Source organism: Protopterus annectens, chromosome 5.part0, assembly GCF_019279795.1.
Source record: "Protopterus annectens isolate FY-2018-M chromosome 5.part0, PAN1.0, whole genome shotgun sequence".
NCBI lineage: Eukaryota > Metazoa > Chordata > Ceratodontiformes > Protopteridae > Protopterus > Protopterus annectens.
The window spans coordinates 402,513,087-402,533,007 of NC_056735.1; the positions used below are offsets into that span (position 1 = coordinate 402,513,087).

General features: G+C 47.1%; 1 protein-coding gene across 1 annotated transcript in view; it reads right to left on the reverse strand.

Moving 5' to 3' along the window:
• Nucleotides 1–19,921, reverse strand: part of ATG3 (autophagy related 3) — a 1,040,279-nt gene that overhangs the window by 707,030 nt on the left and 313,328 nt on the right. The gene's annotated exons all lie outside the window — the stretch shown is intronic.

Genomic DNA, 19,921 nt, shown 5'->3' on the forward strand with positions numbered 1-19,921 from the left:
CCAAGTTATAACATGAGAGTGATGAAAAATCCTCAAATCCTTTACTTAAACTCAAAACCTGAGTAGTTTGTTCCTCCTCCTTCCTCTCGTGATGGTTAGTCACTATATTAACAAAAGTCATACAAACCTGTTGTTGTGCCTCAGACCACTGGGTCAAAAGACGCTCATCTGGTTCAGCAACCATAGATTGCAACCTTATTCTTAATCCCCTGGGGGCAATTTTACTCCTTCATGAGCTTCATGAATATCATTCAAAGACATTGGTACTTATTACAGTCAGATAACACATTAAATAACTACATTAAAGATTGGTTTTCCTATTCCTTTCGGAAGGGGCAGTCATTGGGATCATTATTCAGTCATTATAAAACGGTGCATAATTATCTTCCCAATCCCTCTGCTCAAGCAACAGTAACTGGGCAACTTTTGCTGGGTTGTCATCCATGTGGGCACTGCTCACATTGTTCGAGGGTGCTCAAGACGGACAGTTTTACTTCTCACAATTCTCCACATGTTTATAATGTTTCTTTTTTTGCTAACTGCAGTACCAGTTGGGTTATTTATTTAGCCCAATGTAGCTGTCGGGCCTTTTATGTGGGACAGACTTCCCGACCCTTTAAATTAAGGGTCGGTGAACATTTAAGTGATATCAGAAACAAAAAAGATTTGAGTCCCTTATACAAACACATACTCAAAAATCCCACAGGGATCTTTAGCTTCATGGTCATTGACAGTATCAGGTTCAACAGTAATGAGGTTTATGCATTACACGTGTTACTAATGCGTAAAGAAAAAATGTGGATTGCCAAATTGGGAGCTCTATTTTCACCTGGGTTGAATGACCAATTTTGAATGATTTTGAAATAGATAATCATTTATATATTTACTATTGGATTTCTGTACACACAGATATTTTGTGATAGCAAAAATAATAAATGACATTTTTTAAATATCTAGTTATGCAATATATTTTTATCCACTAGAGGGCGGAACTAAATTGCATATAAATGTGTGTGAGTTAATAGTTTTTTTACATTATTTTTGTGGTGTGGTTGCTCAAGAAGGCTTTTGCCCAAACCGGTATGACCCCCACTGGGTTAATTTTTTATAGTCTTCATGGAATAAAATATTTTTTTGCCAGAAGGCTACACTGGAGAATTGAGTGCTGGCTTCTTCTTTTTTGCACCTTTATCATCTTAACAGGAAAGTCCATTGGATGAGTTAAACAGGACCACTGCAATGTGACAGCCATTGCAGAGCCTTCATGTGGTACCTCGATAAAGGGGTCAACCATATGGCCCCAGAATTTCAAAATCATGTGCACAAATTGGTTGACAATATCCAAATGGCAACCTATACTCTAATGTCTGAAATGGTTGTAGACTCGACTTTAGATAATTGACAGCTGTACCTAAAATTGCAGCACAAATGGTGTAAGGTATCCCTGGCCCCGACTGCAGATGCTCTTTTGAGGGCAATGGAGAGCTAATCACCCAGGTATGAACAGACTTGAAAGTTACTGCAGCCAGAGCCAGGCTGCAACCACTGCCATGCACTTGGTGAACACCTGGGTGGCAGCAGTGAGAAAGAATGGCAGGGCTCTGAATTGGTAATGATTGACCCCAAGACAATCTCAGAAACCTCCTGTAGCACCTATCTTGACATGATGGTAGGTATCCATGTGGTCTGTTGGGCACATCCAATTTACCTTCTTCCACAGAGGTTGAATGGACTGCACTGTGACCATCCAGAATTTGGTCCGTTTCATGAAGGAATTCAATTAGCTCAAATCGAAAATCAGCCTGATGTCCTTGCTCTTCTCTAGTACCAAAAAGAACCTTCAGTAGAACCCAGATTCTAGTTAGTTGGGTGGGGCCTCTTGGATAATTATTTGCCAGCTGCTTCTCTACCACTACCAGCAGTCTCCGATGAAGTGGAATGTCTGGAAGATGTCTGTGACAGAGTTTTGGAATTTCTAAAAAGGGAATGGTATAACCTCTGGTTTTGACTCAACACCTACACATCTGAGGTGATGGCCTTCCAAGCTTATGGTGAAGAGCCAGGCAACCCCTGACTACATCCACAGCAGGACAAATTGGTAATCTCTGTGGATTGCTGAAAAGGCCCACTAAAGAAATCTCAGTGGAATGGACGATTTTATGGACTGTCCCGTAGGTGATGCCCATTATTCTATCCCCCCAGCAAAACCCACAGAAGGGAGCATCCTGGGAAGGCTACTGCAATGTACTAAAAAAACAGACATTTACCAGTCTTCTGATTCCTTGAGAAGGTTCATTGAGGGGCAGCAAAATGCACTCTTACAGAGGACACAGTCTTCCCACCTTGCTTGCTGCTCATTACAGTGTCTTTAATCTTAGGCCAAAACAGGGAAAAGCCATTGAAAGGGGCATTAACAAAACACCTTGAAGCAGTCTGCAAAGTTGTACAGCTGCATCCAAGCGTGGCATCTCGTGGCAATGCCAGTGTCAGCTGCTCGGGACATTCCATCGACTATGTTCAAAATGAGATGCATGGAAACATTGGCAATGGACATTAGTGTAGACAGCTGAATGTCCAGTGTTTTCTGAACCTACTGAGACTGCTGCATCTTAATATTCCTTGACAATTCAAACAAAAGATCTCAAGGAAACCTTGTCAAGTAGGATAAATACTTGATTGACCTCAAAGTGAATGTCACGGAGACATAAGATAGTTTCCCTAGATGGCTCAAAGCCAGGGATTTTCTGTTCAAGGGATGGAGCGAGGAACTTTCCTTCTTTGTGGCAGTTGCCACCAGGATCACATCCACTACTAGAGCCTTATTTCAGTGTGGCCAGTCTTTGGGAGGAGCAAGAATTTTGTCATGCTTCTTAGGTATGGGCACTACCATGTCAGGTTCTTTCCATGCCCTCACAGACACTAGATCTAGGGAGTATATCCAGAGTGGGAACCACTCAAGTTATGGATAGGTCCATGCCAAAGGCCTCCAAAAATACTGACTCCTCCAGAAAAGGGGCTTTGGTGATCCAGCCTCAGTGCTGACAAAGAAGCTCAAACAGGTTGCCAAAGGAGGCATCATCATGCAGTGACGTAGAGGATCTTGCTCCTTCATCAAGGTCAGTATCATTTGTGAGGGACTCCTCAGGGTAGTGTAGATGCTTCCTCTTGCCTGAGAACTCCAGCTCTGGCAAAGCCACAAGAGAGGTGGAAGATGCAGGAAGCCCAAGAAGGGGGACGGATTACAGGCCAACTGCCATGGGTTGTCCAGGAGCAGGCTGATGGCTGGCTGTAGACACAGATAAATAGGGGGAAAGGGCACTGGCTGAGGAAGACCAGCCCGTCTCCGGAGCAGAGAACATCCTTTCCTAGATGAAGGAGCTGGCCATCAGTCCCAGGATATAACAAAACCAAAGGTGTACTCTAACCTGGGGGAGCTGCACCTCACCCTGACATCAAGACCACAGCTGAGCCATCGACAGACAACACTCAGAGTGGGAGGGACAAACCCGAAGCTAGGATTGTTGAACCTGACCCAGAAATGCCTGTTTTGATGTCAGATCTTAGAGGTCCACTCGGGTCCCAGACTTGAAGCAATAAGACCTAACTGCATCAGAGTCTGCAAGAAGGACCTTATCAGCTATTCTAGCTCTGAAGCTTTAAAACTACCCACCAACCTTGATGGCTGAACAGATAAAGCCACTGATGGGGGCATGGAGGGTTGCTTTGATGATGAACTCGCCTGTTGGATCAGAGCAAGATAGACTTGTAACCAGGGCAGGAAAAGAGAAAACTCTGGTGACATCTCCAGTGAAGTTGAAGAGAAGAGGAAGCTACCTGACCTGATGGATCCCCTTTGGCCAAAAAGAGGCCTAGCACATTTACAGCCAAAAATGAAGCCTTGCTTGTGTTTGGTACCAAGGGTGATCAGCCCCAAAGAGAGCAACACCGGTGCTGAGGCTGCTAGGGCACCCAAAGGTTTTGAGACCTTCAGGTTGGGCGAGCCACAAGAGGATCCAGGCATGGAGATAGAAGTCCTTTTACATTCCCCTCTGCAAGTCTTGGAGTCCTTAGAAGTGAAACTTCTCAGAAATGTCTTGTGCAGCCAAAGAGGAAGAACCAGCAGGAAGAAGACCTTCCAAGACTAACTTCACCCTCCACTTATTAACAGGTTCACAGGAGGTTACTATGCTAATGGCCCTAGGGCTAAGTATAAGCCCAGCCATGCAAGTCTCCCCCCCCACCAAGCACTCTAGTTGACCTTAAATGGCTGTTTGCAGAGGAATACTATGATAGGCACCAACTGCCCCTGTCCATGACCGCCACAGGCACAGCCACCCCCATTGTGAATTTGCGGTTTCCCATCCATTTGTCAAGGCTGCACTTAAATAGGATCATTGAGGAGCTCTGCTTCACATGAAGTGGGAGCTTATTCCAGAGAAGCGGAAATCTCTGGGGGAGATATCTATCTCTTGCTCAAGTTCTATTAATGTCGCAGGCCTGTTTGAGATGTCTGGTGCGAGCAACTCCTGTCCCATTTGATTTGTGGATGTGCAGCATTTCCATTCGGGCAAGGTCAGAGACTGCTCTGTAGGCCAGGCACAGGTTGCCTCTCAGCAGCTTGTTAGATACAGAGTACAGCATCACGGCTGTCAGTCTTTCCATGTAGGTCATGGTTTGGAGGCTCTGAATTCTCTTGGTTAGAAACCTCTGTGGTCTCTCCAGCTGCTGCAGGTGTCTGTTGAGGTACATACATATGGGAACATTGTACTCAATCAGTGGTCTGATAAGGGCAGAGTACAGTGGGGTAATGACCTCCATGGCCTTGGATGCAATGCCCTTATTTATTAGATGGGCAGTGTAGAAGGCGTTCCTTACTACTGTGGACACATGGTGATTGAAGTTGGTAATGCAGGTCGATAGCATTCCAAAGTCATGCACCACTGTGCTCAAGTTTAGATGGGTGCTGTCTACATCATAATTAACAGGGGCTACTTTTCTGACAAACAGGATAATGAGACTTTTTTTGCATTTAGTTTCAGTCCATGGCCCTGCTGTTGTTGGGGGACTCTAAATGCTCCCAGTTTAGAGCAGTCTGCAAAATTTGTATGCCACAGGTCATCAACTTTTGACTGGACTTCAGAAAACAAATTCCAAACAGTACAGGGCCCAGTACAGACCCTTGTGGTACATCACTGGTAACTGGTCTACTGGTGGAGGTGGATTCCCCAACTTTAACAGTGTGCATTCTATCAGAGGGCCAGTTTGCTACCAATCTAGTGATGAGTGGGTTGATACCCAGCTGGGAAGAGTTTCTCAATGAACCCTGAGTGGGGAATTGTGTCAAACATCTTTGCGAATTCAAGACAGGTGGTATGTACTGTTTTACCCTCATTAAGGGCTTTGGTGACTTTCTCAAAGAAGTTCACCGGATTTAGTAAACGAAACATACCCTTGATGAAACCAAACTGGGTTGGGTCAAGAGTCTGAAAGTTATCCATGTCCTGGCTGATAAGGTCCATGATAATTCTTTCCATGGCCTTGCAGAACAGGCTGGTCGGATGATGGACCTTCTTTGGGCAAGGAGATTACTTTTGCCATTCTCCACTCCTCCAGCACAAAACCAGTGCTCAGGCTGTGGTTAAAGACAGCTACTAAGTGGTTCCTCTAGGTCTCACTTTAGACTGTTTAATATTCAGCCTGGGATGTTTTCTGGTCCCACAGAGGTTGTATATTTGGCCTTGGAGAGTGCTTGAATAACCTGTTTTTTGGTAATAGATAGTAGAGGACAGGCATCAGGAATGGTATGGGGTACAGATGGTTGGGACAGGAGGGTGAAATTGTCACCAAATCTGTCAGCCAGCAGGTTGGCAATTTCTTCAGGTTCTGTGTGAGTGGTGCCATCCACTATAAGTTTGGCTCACAGCTGGGTATTCCCTTTAAAGTTTCAGACATAGCTAAAGAATGCCTTATGATGATCTTAGCTAGGGATGCCAGTCTAGTCTCGTAACTTGCTTTAGAGGACTTTACAAAGATTCTGATTTGATTTGGCTGTATAGGGCAGTCTACCCTTGCCGAGTACATTCCTTCTTGTTCTTTGATATCAGTTTCTTTCTTTTGTTATATAACTTATTTATAGCTGCAGTCCACCACGGTGGCTTGTTTTTGCAAGAGGATCCCATTTTAGTCCTGTCAGATACTGCAGAGTCAATAAATTTGCTTAAGTGGCTATACAGGGCATTTGTGTACTTATCCACATAGTAGTCTTTTTTGCCTGTGATAGCAGGGGCTTTGAAACCATTTATACCATCGCTTAGGAGGCAATAGTTTGCTTTGGAGAAATTTTTTTTTTCACTCTTGTGGGGGTATCAGATCTGACCTTTACTTCAAATGAGACAGATTTATGGGAAGCACACAGTGGGTAGTGCAGTAGCCTCCCATGTTGGTAAGTGCTAGGTCTAGGATATTTGAAACCCTTGTTGATGAAGCATCAAGGTCTGTCAACCATGTCTTCCCAGGGTGATGGATACTGGATCTCCTTTCAGTGACACCAGAAGCTAAGCCAATTGTTAAAATCAATCATTTTTTGTCTGTACTGTGGCATCATCCTAGATGAAGGCAGAATGCTGCTTAGGGCTAGGGGCATACCTGTCTGGCATACAATCTGAGAGGTCTAGTATGTCTCTCTTCATTTAGTCCAGAGGTAAATCTCAAATCATTTACTCCAACATGTATTACAACAGAGTCATAATGGTAATTACTGCTGAGTGACTTGAGTACATGCATGACTTGGCTGATCCTGGCTCCCAACAGGCAGCTGACTGTGACCTTGTCCAGCCTGGTGAGAGGGAAGTGTGTGTCACACTATTAACCTGAACCCCTCACAATTTGAATAGGGGAAATAGAGATGAGCAACCCCCAAGCAATACTTGAACTTGTGCACATCTTGCAAGAGCAGCTTGTGTCCACAAGCAACACATTTCCTGAACCCCTTATCCATGAATAAGGAACAACCACAGAAACACAACACACTAAAATTAAACAGTAAACACTACACTAACATGCACACTAACCCTAAAAAAAAAAAACCCTACACTGACACACAATCAAAATGGCAAGCAAAAAAATCTCAACAAGGTGGGAAAAGCCCACAATCAACTGCAAACACATTAAAATGACAAATAAGAGAAACCCCAACACCCTGGCATAGGTAAATTATGCAACCTGCCTTTTACTAACTTATCTAAAGGTAAGGGGAAGAAACACCAGAAAGCACCAAAAAGTAAACCCTGGAGCAGAGCCATGGACTGAGTTGCTGACTGGAATGATAGCAAACTTGATCTGGGGTATCAGCTGGGAGCCAGGGATTTTGGGTAGGGAAGGGGGATCCTGGCGAGTTGAAGTCAAGAGGATTTGGACAGCACTGGATTGGAGTAGGATTTGATAACCCACAGACTGAAAAAAAAAAAGAAGTTATGTACTCACCATAACGTTCCATCTGAGTACGTAACTTCATTTGTCAGCAACCTGAGGGTATCGGATCCGAGCCGGGAGCTTTCCAAGCTAAAGATCCGAGCTCTCAGCTCCTCCCCCTTACCCATAATACCCTGCTGCCTCCCTCCAGTCCTCAGACTGAGTTTGACAATTTATCAACCAACAACAGTCAAACATACTCGAAAGAGAAATTCTAACTTGATGCGTAACAGAAGAAAGACATTCCGTTATGACTATGACCACGAAACAGGTTAGGGGGAAGGGGGGGTTGGTTGCTGACAAATGAAGTTACCTACTCAGATGGAACGTTATGGCGAGTACATAACTTCTTTATCTGAAGTAGTTAACTTCAGTTGATCAGCAACCTGTGGGACAGAGTCCCCAGCTACCAAAAACCTGGGAGTTCCTCAAGGAAGGATATTCCGGAGCACTGCGGAGCCAAAGGCTGCCCTCCCTCTGGATATCAGATCCAGCTTGTAATGAGAAATGAAGGTATGAGAAGAGGCCCAAGTAGCCGCTGAACAGATGTCATCTAAGGGAACTCTTGACCAAAATACTGCAGAGGTAGCCATAGAACGGGTGGAGTGAGCATGAACCCCCAAGGGTTCTGGCTGACCGGAAGCTGTATACGCGTGTAAGATGCAGAGGGATATCCATCTAGCTAATGTAACTTTCGTAACTGGCTTGCCTAAGGACGACTTAGCAAGACACGAAAAGTTGCTCCGATTTGCGAGAAGCAGCTGTCCTGTGCAAATAAAATCGCAATTGTCTATGCACATCCAACAAGTGCAGTTTGTATTCCCCTTTGTTTTGAAAGTTGGGGAAGAAAACAGGCAAATTGATGGCTTGATTGATATTGGCCTCGGAGGCCACTTTACACAAGAATGAAGGATTAGTCCTGAGAGATACTCTGTCCTTATGGAAGACCAGGTATGGGGGTCTTTGCGCAAAGGGCTTGAAGTTCAGATACCCTTCCAGCTGAAGTAATTGCAATCAAGAAGGCAGTTTTCCAGGATAAGAATTTTAAGTCAACGGAAGCTGCAGGCTCAAAGGGTGGGCCAGTTAGAGCCTGAAGAACTAAGGTTAAGTCCCATGAGGGAACCACATTCTTGACCGGAGGTCTTAACAGAAAGGTGCCTTTCAAGAAGGTCTTGCATATCTTAGAGGAAGCTAAGGGTCCAAGGTTGTCCCCGATGTGGAAATGAAAAATGGCAGCCATCTGAACCTTCACAGTAGAAGAACTGGCCCCTTGATGAAAAATGTGGGGCAGAAATTCAAGAACTGCTTTAATGGGAGCCGTAAAAGGGTCCAAATCCCTATGTTTGGCCCAGATGGAAAAACATTTCCATTTACTCTTGTAGATTTTCCTGGTAGAGGGCTTATGTGCCGCTACCAGAATAGATTTTACGGGAGATGAGATATCGGGAGTCCTAGCCACTAGTGGAACTGGATCAACCAAGCTGTGAGCTTGAGGTCGTCCAGATTTGGAGTTTGCAATCCCGAAAGATGAGAAATCAGATCCAGAATGGGATCTAAGACCCAAGGGGGAGTTATGATGCGAGACCGCAGATACGGGAACCAGACCTGACTAGGCCAGAATGGGACTATGAGGATTATTTTGCTCCCCAACCGACAAGCTTTCTGCAGAAATTTCATCATTATCAGAAGAGGAGGATAAGCATAAAGAAGACCGGGTGGCCAAGCATGAACCAGAGCGTCTCTGGGACTCTGCCCCAATGGGGGAATTAGAGCGAAAAATTTCTGCACTTTGCGTTTGAAGGAGACGTGAAGAGAATGCAGCAAGGCTGACCCCATCAGAGGAGGATCTGTTTTCTACTAAGGGGTTTAGAGACCACTCGTAAGGTGTGAGGATAGAACGACTCAGCTTGTCCGCTAGAATGTTGGACTGACCCGGAATGTGCACTGCTATCAGAAAACGGTTGGTGGAAAATCACCCATTCCCAAACTCTCATAGCCTCTCGACAAAGAGGTAAGACCCGATTCCTCCCTGTTTGTTGATGTACCAGACCACTGCCATGTTGTCTGTCTGAATTGAAATAGTCCCTGGAGGAAGAAGGTCCTGAAGGGCTTGCAACGCTAAAAGCACCGCCCTCATCTCCAGAACACTGATATGCAGAACGGTCTCTACAGAGGTCCACGTGCCTTGGACGGTTCTGCCCATGCAATGCCCCCCCAACCTGAGGCGAGAAGCATCCGTGGTCAGCTTGGCTTGGGGTTGAGGCATCACAAACGGTCTCCCTTCCTGAAGCTCTCGGGAATTAAGCCACCAAAGAAGTTCCTGCAAACCCTGCTTAGGGGAATCGGTGAGTCCAATGGGTGTAGAAGGAGGGACCACTGGACCTGAAGGGTCCATTGAAGGACTCTCATGTGCAGACGGGCAAGAGGTGAAAGGCTGATGGCTGCCACCATGGATCCTAGGGCTCTCAGGACTAATTCTGCAGGTGGGGCTGGGGACTGTAGAAGTGCTACTATATGAAGTGACAAGGTGCGTAACCTGTCCGCTGTCAGAAAGGCCTTGGACTGAAGGGTGTTAATCCTGGCCCCTATGAAATCCAGAACCTGAACCGGATGAAGAGACGACTTCCTGAAATTTATGGTAATGCCTAGGTGATGGGCCAAGAGTAAAGAATAATCCCTGGCAGAACAGAGTAGATGCCTGGTGGGGCGGTGAGGAGCCAGTCATCTAGGTACGGAAAGACCTGAATTCCCTTAAGTCTCAGGTGGGCTGCCACAACTGCCATGACCTTGGTGAACACCCTGGGGGCTGTGGTGAGGCCGAATGGGAGGACCCTGAACTGATAATGACTGGCTCTCAGCCAAAAGCAGAGAAACCTCCTAGATCGCCTGTCCATGAGAATGTGGGAGTACGCATCATTGAGGTCTATGGAACACATCCAGTCATTCTCCTGCAGAAGGGGGAGAACAGATTGTAGAGTAACCATCCGGAATTTCTTTTTGGCAATGAACAGGTTCAAAGTTGACAGGTCGAGAATTGGCCTCAAGTCCCCCATCTTTTTTGGCACCAAAAAGAACCTGGAGTAATTGCCCAACCCGGACTGCTCTGGGGGGACGTGCTGGATGTCCCTTTTTTCTAGTAATTTCTTTATTTCTGAAGCCGCAACCTCCCTCTGATTGGGTGAGACATTGGGGAGGCGCTTCCCTAGTGGGGGAAGATTCATGAAGGGGATAGAGTAACCTCTGGATATTATTCGGAGCACCCAGCGATCTGTCATAATGGACTCCCAACTTGCCAGATGCTCCGAAAAATGCCCCCCGACTGCATCCAGAGAAGGACAGTCAGGCAACCCCTCAGGGCTGCTGCGCGGGTCGGTCAGAGAAGGGTTCTCTCGACCTGAAACTCTTCGGGCCCCCTCTGCCTCTGGGCCGGCGTCCACCTTGTCCTCCTCTGCCTCTGAAGGACGAAGGGTCTGGGAGCTGGACGGGACTGCTGAGACTTTCAGAACCACATCTTCTTTTGTCCTCTCTGGTTCCTCGAGAAGGACCTTTGAGGAGACGAGAAGCGGATTCCGACAGTAGACAGCGTCTTCCCGTCTTTCTCGCTCTGGAGTAGCGTGTCATGGATGGTTTTGCCTAATAGTGTAGAACCGTAAAAGGGAGTCTTCGCGAAGGGCGCCTTGAAGGGTTCCACAAAGTCGCAAAGATGGAGTCAGGCATGGCGCCGCAAGGCGACCCCTGCTCCACTGGCTCTAGCCGCCCCCTCCGTGGCACGGGAGAGAAGCCGCATAGAAGTGTTAGATATAGACTTTAGAGTGGCCATGCGAGCCGAGAAGGTTCGTTTGTCCTCAGCCGCCATGGACTCTGGGGGAGACCCAGCGTACTCTTATCAGATCCCACTGAAGCCTAATGTGTGCCAGATAATTCGGTGCCCTTATAGAAAAGGTGGCTGAAGCAAACATCCGCTTTCCAATGCGGTCCATCGTCTGAGACTCCTTATCAGGCGGATGGACCAAGGAACTTTCTTGTGCCAGTTCCTTCTTGGTGGCAGCTGCCACCACCATGGCATCTACCTGGGAACCTTTATTCCACGCCGGCTTGTCAGAAGGGGGACTAAGGATTTTACCCAGTCTCCTAGAGATTGGCTCCACAGTGTCCGGCTCCTTCCAAGCCCAGGTAGTAATCAAGTCTACCAGGGGGTCGGCCGGGGGGACACCCAAGAGGTAGACGGGCCTGCATCAAACGCCTCCAAAAACACAGACTCATCCGAAGAAGGTTTTTGGGCTGACCACCCCCCTCTAATGCGCAGCATCTCCACACCGTCTCCAAAGGAGACGTCCTTGGGAGGGTGACCTGGGGGAACCTTCCCCTTCGGGGGGGTGACCTGGGGGAACCTTCCCCCAAGTCCGTGTCCTCTGTGAGGGACTCGGGGGAGTCCAAGTGCCTCCTCTTACACTTTCATTGGTGAGGGACCTCCTCGACGGGACTGTCCAAGGAGGGCTCACCAACGGGGTCATGTTCCTCTATGGGAACTAACTGGAGCGCAGATGCAGGCTGTCCCTGGGGCCGGACGATAGAAGACAGGCCCATATGCAAGGGAGTGAAGGGTGGATCCGTAGCACGGACAGGGGACTTCGAACTTGACAGCACCCTCTCTCCACCACATCGAAAGCCGAAGGTGAACCACTCTCCCCTGGCTCATAGAGTAGTCTCCTCGGCTCCGTGAGGACAGGCGCTGGAGCCGACACGATCGGACTTGAAAGGGAAGTGCACTCCGGCAGCAACGGAGCCGAAGACACACTTACCCCTATGGATCTGAAGCTCGGCTCTCAGCCCTGAGAGCTCAGATCCGAAAGATGACCCGATAAACTCGAGGGTAAGGCCGGTGTCGAAGTAGCAACTACTGTTGGCGCCGACTCCCCAGCTCAGAGATGACTCTGATCCGATGGCTCTGAAACCCCGATAGTGGATCGGAGAAGGAGCAATGGGTGCGAAGAAAGGGGCCGAGCCCCCCCCAGAGGGGAGGGGGGGCAGGAGCACTTCCATCTGCATCTGGGCCTGCAGGAATCAATGCATCATCCAGTCCATATCTGCGTCGGAAAGACTCCTGGTAGACCTAGAAGTTGTCGAGGCAGGCCGGGAAGGCCGCCTAGACGACCTCGAAGGTGACCGGGACTCCTCCTATGGAGAGAAGCATGGGGAACGGAGCCGAGAGGAATAAGACCTGGAAACCCTCACGGGGGAACAAATCAGTTTAGCCGGCGGGGCCGAAGGGGCTGATTCGGCCCGCCACTTGTGACTCTTGTGCTTATCTCTCTCTTTTTCCCTCTCTCTGTGCCTCTTCTCTTTCTTAGAAGAGTCCCCCTCTCCCTGGGCAACAGCAGGAGGTCGAGTCCCAGCCAGGGGAGGAGGAGCTGAAGGCTGGACAGTCGCAGCCGTGACTGGCGCCACTGAGGGAGAGGAGGAAGAAGAATCCGCGGGCAAGAGTCCTGCCAGGATTAGCTTGTTCCTCCTGTCCCTCAGAGCCCGGGGGTTAAAGGCCGTGCAAATCTGGCAGCCCAATGTTAAGTGGGCTACCCCCAGGCAGAGAATGCACCAAGTGTGGCCATCCGCTGAGGACAGCTTATGACCACACTCAGCACATTTTGAAAAAATGGCCTTAGGGCCCTCGGCCATCACACTCAAGCACACACCCTAACACACACAGTAAGGGGAAGGGAAAACACTAACTTACCACAAAAGGGAATTAAAAAAAGATTTAACTTAACTAAGGGTCTACTACACACACACACACACAAAAATCACTATACTTTTAGCAAAAAATCTCCAAAATTCCTCTCACCTAAAACACCAAGAGCTCGTCCCTTATGCTTCAATATGCCGCGGCAAACGAGATCTGAGGAGTGGAGGGAGACAGCAGGGTATTATGGGTAAGGGGAGGAGCTAAGAGCTCAGATCTTTAGCTTAGAAAGCTGCCGGTTCGGATCCGGGTAGGATCCAATATCTTCATTTGATCAGCAACCTGAGGGTAACTACTTCAGATCATCAGATAGGTAGTTTTAAACGACTTTTAACCACAGACATCAAAAATCGCACTTCTATTTATGAGCACATAGAAGTCACAACACAGTCAACAGAAAGAATAGTTGTGTAAAATCTTACCATAACCATAGATCCATAGATGTCCTCTTCCATGTTGCAGTATTCCATCCCTCCCTCCTCCCCTAGGGGAGGGATGGAATACTGCAACATGAAAGAGAAAGGCATCTATGATTATGGTAAGATTTTACACAACTATTCTATATGTCCTTCTGTTCTCATGTTGCAATATTCAAAACCCTTGGGTGAATACCACAGTTCAAAAGGAAGAGGAGGAAGGTGGTATGGAACAGTTTTCCAAGAAACTATGCAGGATTCCCATATGAAATCCTGCTCTAGACCTGGAAACTTGATCCAGTTTGTAGTGTTTGGTGAAGGTTCGGACAGATATCCAGGTAGCTGCCTCTAGAATGGAAGCAGTGTCCAAGTCCTTTGATGAAGGCTCCAGATGAGGCCTTGGGGGCTTTAGCTTTTGAGGCAAGATGTTTGCCATGGTACGTGTAACAAAAGGATATGGCCCTGGAAATCCAGGCAGAAATGGTCTGTTTTGTCACCACTTTTCCCAGATCTCTAGGATGAAAGGAAACAATTGCTCAGATCTCCTAATGGACTTGGTCTTGTCAAGGTAGAATCTGAGTTGCCTGTGAACATCAAGGGAATGCAAGACTGTCTCACTGTCAATCTGTGGATGTGGAAAAAAGTGGGAAGGTGAATACATTGGTTCAGTGACAGCTCATTGACACCTTGGGCATGAAGGACGGGTTGGTCCTCAGAGTCATTCTATCCTTGTGGAACATGAAAAAAGAAGGGGTTATGAGAACATGAAGCTCTGTCACTCTTCTGGCTGAAGTCAGGGCCACCAGGAGCACAGTTTTCCAAATGCAATGTTTCAGAGAGGCTTTAGATGCCTGTTCAAAAAGGGCAACAGTAAGCTTCTCCAAGACATAGTTCAGGTCCCATGGAGGTGGAACTCGCCTCCTGGAGGCCTGAGGTGCAGTGCTCCCTTAAGGAATAACTTTACTGGGAGTCAGGAGGCAAGAAAAGGGTCAAGAGGCAGACAAGCGGAAATAGCAGCTAGGTTCATAGGTTGGTACTAGGCTTTCAGCCCTACGGCCTATACAAGCCTAGCCATAACAATTCCCTGGCTACTGTTTCCCCACAATATTTACTTCCCTGGACTCCTGTCTAGCAGGTGGGCCTCAACAGAAGAATATGCCAAACCTGCTTGCAACAATTCACACAGACAGGACAGCACTAGCAGGACCTCACCTTGAAATAGGTCAATCTGTCTTTGTAGACACCAAATGGAGAATCATTTCCATTTAGACATACAAGATCTCCTAGCATTGGGTTTCCTGGCCTCCTGCAAGACTTTAAGCACATCTTTGGTGTAAAGGTGTCTGAAAGGGATCAAAATTCTATCACCCACAGAGTTGGATTCAAAGATTCCAGGTGGGGATGGATTAGGGATCCCTTGTCCTGTGTGAGAAGGTCCACTCTGTGAGATAACTTGTGATGATTGCCTCTGGCGAAATGCAGGAGGAGGGGGAACCAATGCTGCCTTGGCCAAAAGGGAATCACCATGAGTTTTGGTTTGTCTTGCTGGATTTTCAGCAGGACATTTTGTAGGAGTGGGAAAGGAGGAAATGCATAGAGAAACATCCCCTTCCACGAGAGAGGAGGTGTCTGTTGCCCTCACTAGGGGACTGGGTACCCTGGTACAAAAGCGTGGAAGTTGTCTGTTCAGAGGGGAGGCAAACTGATCTATTTGTGGTGTGCCCCACTTGCGGACTATGTCCAGGAACACATCCCTGTGCAGCATTCATTCATGGGATTGTGACACGTACCTGCTCAAGGTATCTGCCTGAGTGTTCTGAGCTGAAGGAATGTAGACTGCCTGCAGGATGACTCCATGCTGGGCCACCAATGCCCAGGCTTGGAGTGCAAGTCTGCATGGCAAGTAAGATTTTGTTCCCCCTGTTTGTTCACATACCAGAGAACTGTAGTGTTGTCTGTGAACACCCTCAGGGGGCCATGCTTCAGGGTGTGTTGGAAGACCCTCGAGCCAAATAGGACTGTTCTCATTTCTCTGATGTTGATGTGCTCCCGCTTGAAGGTGTTTATCCAGGTGTCTTGTATCTTCAAGCTGTGCAAAGCAGCTCCCCAGCCCAGGCCTGAGGCATCTGTATACATCTCCTGGACTGGTGGTAGTAGTTGTAAAGGAAGTTCTGGGTTGAGGAGACTTGGTCCAATCACCAAAGGATCTCCTTCCTTAGGCATGGAAGGAAGGAAGGGAATGGTGTGGTCCAAAGGGTGGGAGTGTTTGGTCCATGTGGACCTCAGGTACTACTGAAGTTTTCTAATGTTGAGTCTTCCCAATGGCAACATGGGTATAGCAGAAGCCATATAACCCAGGAGTCAGATACTATCTCACTGTCATAGCAGTGGCGTGGAGAACAGACAGCAGATACAGCTTCAGGCTTTCCACCTTTTGAGGTGGAAGGAATGCCTTCATAACATCTGTCCTTATTCTGCACCCCAGGAAAACATGGTCCTAGGAGGGGTTTAGATTGGACTTGGTGTAATTGACGTTGAAACCCAGTGACTGTAGGACAGAAATGACTTTGTGGAGTTGGAGGTGTAGGTAACTGGAGCAGTCTGCCTGGATCAGGAGGTAGTACAGGTACGGGAAGATTTGAATCACATGTACCCTGCAATAGGCTATCACAGGAGCCAGACACCTGTTGAATACCCTTGGAGCAGTAGATAGCCCAAAGGGCAAGGCAGAGAACTGAAAATGAGAAAAACCCACAGAAAATTGCAAATATTTCCTGTAGTTGGGTCTTCATGAGATATGTAGATATGCATGCTTTATGTCCAATATGGCCCGAAATGCCTGAGGCATTAGCAGTGGGAAGGGAGTCTGTAGAGTAAGCATGTGGAAAGTGGGTACTTATAGGAAAAGGTTGAGGTGGGAGAGATCCAGGATAGGCCTCCATGTGCCTTCTTTCCTTGGGACTAGGAAAAGTCTGGAGAAAAAGCCCTTTCCTTTTTCTGACAGAGGGATAAGCTGCATAGTCCTCTTGGGAAAGAAGGCCGTCTAAGACTGTCTGGAAAAGGGGTAGCTGGTCTTTGGATGGCTGTGGGATGCCTCTTAAGGAAGGAGGAGTGATCCAGGTCATGAAAATAGCCCTTTTCTGCAACAGACAAAACCCACTTGTCTGAGGCAATGCTTTGTTAGACTGGAAGACAGTGAGAGAGTCTTAGGGATAGGGGAATGGAATAGTACAGTTTTGTACCTACCATAAATGTAGATGTTCGAGTGTATTCACTGCTGCAGTCATTACACTTGGGTTATCCTGCCGTCAGGCGGTCCCGCAGTCGGCCAGAGTTCCAAAGTCTTGGTCCGGCGTCGGTTGCTGTCGCTTCTTCCCCGACGTCAGTGCGCCAGGGGTATACAAGATGCAGCAGACGCCATTTTCTTTCTTGCCCCAGATGTCAGGTGCCCCCAAATAGGTAGACAATACATAGTGCTAATAAAACATACATAAAAAGTAAAACCAAAATCTTCAGTTACCAGTAAATACACCACATAGGTAGTATAGGGTAGACAAGTGTAGATAAGTCCCAGCTAAGAAAGATGGGATGGAGGGAGGGTAACCTGGACTGCAGCAGTGAAGACACTCTAACATCTACATTTATGGTAGGTACAAAACTGCACTATGTTCATCGTGTTTCACTGCTGCAGTCATTACACTTGGGTTAAATCCCAAAGCTGAGGTAGGGTGGCTGGTTCTATAGGGGATTTGGGGTGGCTATGAGGCCCTGCAGCACTGCAGTGGCAAAGCCAGCTCTGGATCTAGAATAAAGAGGCAAGTGATAATGTTTGGTAAAGGTGTGCACTGAACTCCAAGTTGCAGCTTCCAAGATATCTTTGGTAGGTTCTCCTCTAAGGTAGGCAGTTGAAGTGGCTGTTGCCTTGGTGGAATGTGGCCTAATGTTAATAGGTACAGGTTTCCCATGCTGTGTGTAGCAGAAACAGATACAGTGTCCTATCCACTTTGAAATGGTCTGCTTTGAAATAGACTTTCCCTGTGATCCTGCAGCATATGCTACAAACAACTGCTCAGTTTTTCTGAAAGCTTTTGTTTTGTTCAAGTAGAAACGTAACTATCTGTGTATGTCCAATGAATGCAGAAGTCTCCCCCTTTATTCTGGGGATTTGGATAAAAAGTTGGCAAGTGAATAGTTTGGCTAAGAACCACACTGGATACTACCTTTGGCATAAATGAAGGGTTGGTTCTTAAAGAAACCCTGTCTTGGTAAAAAGTAATGAATGGCTCCACTGCCATTAGTGCCTGTAACTCTGAGACTCTTCATGCTGAGGTTATTGCCAGAAGCAGAGCAGTTTTCCATGACACCTATTTTAATTCTGCTGAATTGGCTGGCTCAGAAGGAGGTAAAGTTAGTTTTTCCAAGACAAAATTGAGATCCCAAGTTGGTGTTGGTGCTCTCCGGGACGGTCTTATGTTTTTAGCCCCTCTGAGGTACTGTTTTAGCAATGGATGAGAGAAAATAGGAGGATCTGTGTTGTAATGAGCCGAGATGGCAGAGGCGTAGATCTTAATAGATGAAAAGGATAGTCCTTTGTCCAGCATCTCAGTTAAGTATTGTAATATCTGAGGAATATTTGGGACAAGAGGGTCAAAGCTTTGAGCCTGGTTCCAGGCACAGAATCTCTTCCACTTTTCTGAATAAGATTTCCTGGTGCTAGGCCTCCTGGCCTCCAAAATGACATCCATAACAGCTTTAGAGAGAGGTGTTGTCTGCTTGACTAAGGAATCTGCCATGCAGCCAGGTTTAAGGTTTTGAGCTGACTGTGCAGGATCTGATTGTTTTGTAGAGTCAGAAGGTGCGGAGTTTGAGGTAAATTCCATGGTGGGCCTTGAGCCAAGTTCTTTAAGATTAGGTACCAGTGCTGGCATGGCCAGTCTGGGGCAATCAGGATCATATGTGGTTTTTCTTGTCTGGCTTTTAGGAGTACCTTTGAAAGGAGAGGCAGTGGTGGGAAGGCATAAACGTTTAGGCTTTTCCAGCTGAACGAGAGAGCATCCACTTTCCATGCTTGTGTGTGATAAGTCCTTGTGCAGAATTTTTGTAGTTGGCAATTCATTGGGGAGGCAAAAAGATCTATGTCTGGGCACCCCCATTTTTGCGTTATCATGCTGAATACTTGTGGATTTAATTTCCACTCGTGAGGATCCATGATGTTTCTGCTTAAGTCGTCTGCCAGAGTATTTTTTCTTTCCTGGCAGGAATTGTGCTTACAGATGAACTTGATATTTTAGAGCGGTGTTCCACAAGGTCATGGCTTGTCTGCATAGGGGATAAGAATGAGTGCCCCCTTGCTTGTTTATGTACTACATAACTGTGGTGTTGTCCATCTTTAATAATAGCTGTCCTGGATGCATAAGGTCCTTGAAAGCTGTTAGGGCATTTTGCACAGCTAATATCTCTATTTGATTGATGTGAAGATGCATTTGGTCTGCGGCCCACTTGCCCTGAATACATTTTCCTGTCATGTGTGCTCCCCAGGCGTAATCCGAAGCATCTGTTGTTAGTGTCTGCCTGGCTGTGGGTAGAAAGAAAGGCTGTCCCTTGTTGAGGTGACATGCCTGTGCCCATCGAAACTCCGGTTGTAGGCAGGGAATTAGTGGTATTACTGCTTCCAAACTGTGACAGTGTTGAGTCCAAACACTTTTTAGGTACCATTGTAATTTCCTCATATGCAGCCTGGCATATGGAATTAGTAGTATGCAGGATGCCATGAATCCTAAGGCCTGCAGAATTTTTCTTGCAGGGAGTTGGGTTTTTGTTGCCATCAGTTGAAAGTGGAGTCAGTTGTTCTTGCTTGTCTGGCGTGAGATAAGCCATCTGGGCCGTTGTATTTAAGCTGGCACCCAGGAATATTATCTCTTGTGAGGGCACTAGTTTTGGCTTCTTTTCATTTACTGTGTACCCCAGGCAAATTAGCAACCTTTTTACAAAACGCCAGATGCTTTAGAAGAATGTCCTTGCTCTCTGCTTGGCAGTAGTCCAAGTATGGATATATTTGGATTCCTTTTTGTCTGCAAAATGCAATTACTGGTGCCAGGCACTTTGTGAAGACTCTGGGCGCAGTAGATAAGCCAAAGGGCAGAGCAGAGAATTGGTAATGCATTGAACCAGCTATGAATCTGAGGTATCTTCTGCAATTTTGTCTGATAGGGACATGCAGGTATGCCTCTGAGGTCCAAAGTAACAAGCCAAGCCTTCTTTCCCAGCATGGGTAGAAGCTGCTGTGGTGTCAACATTT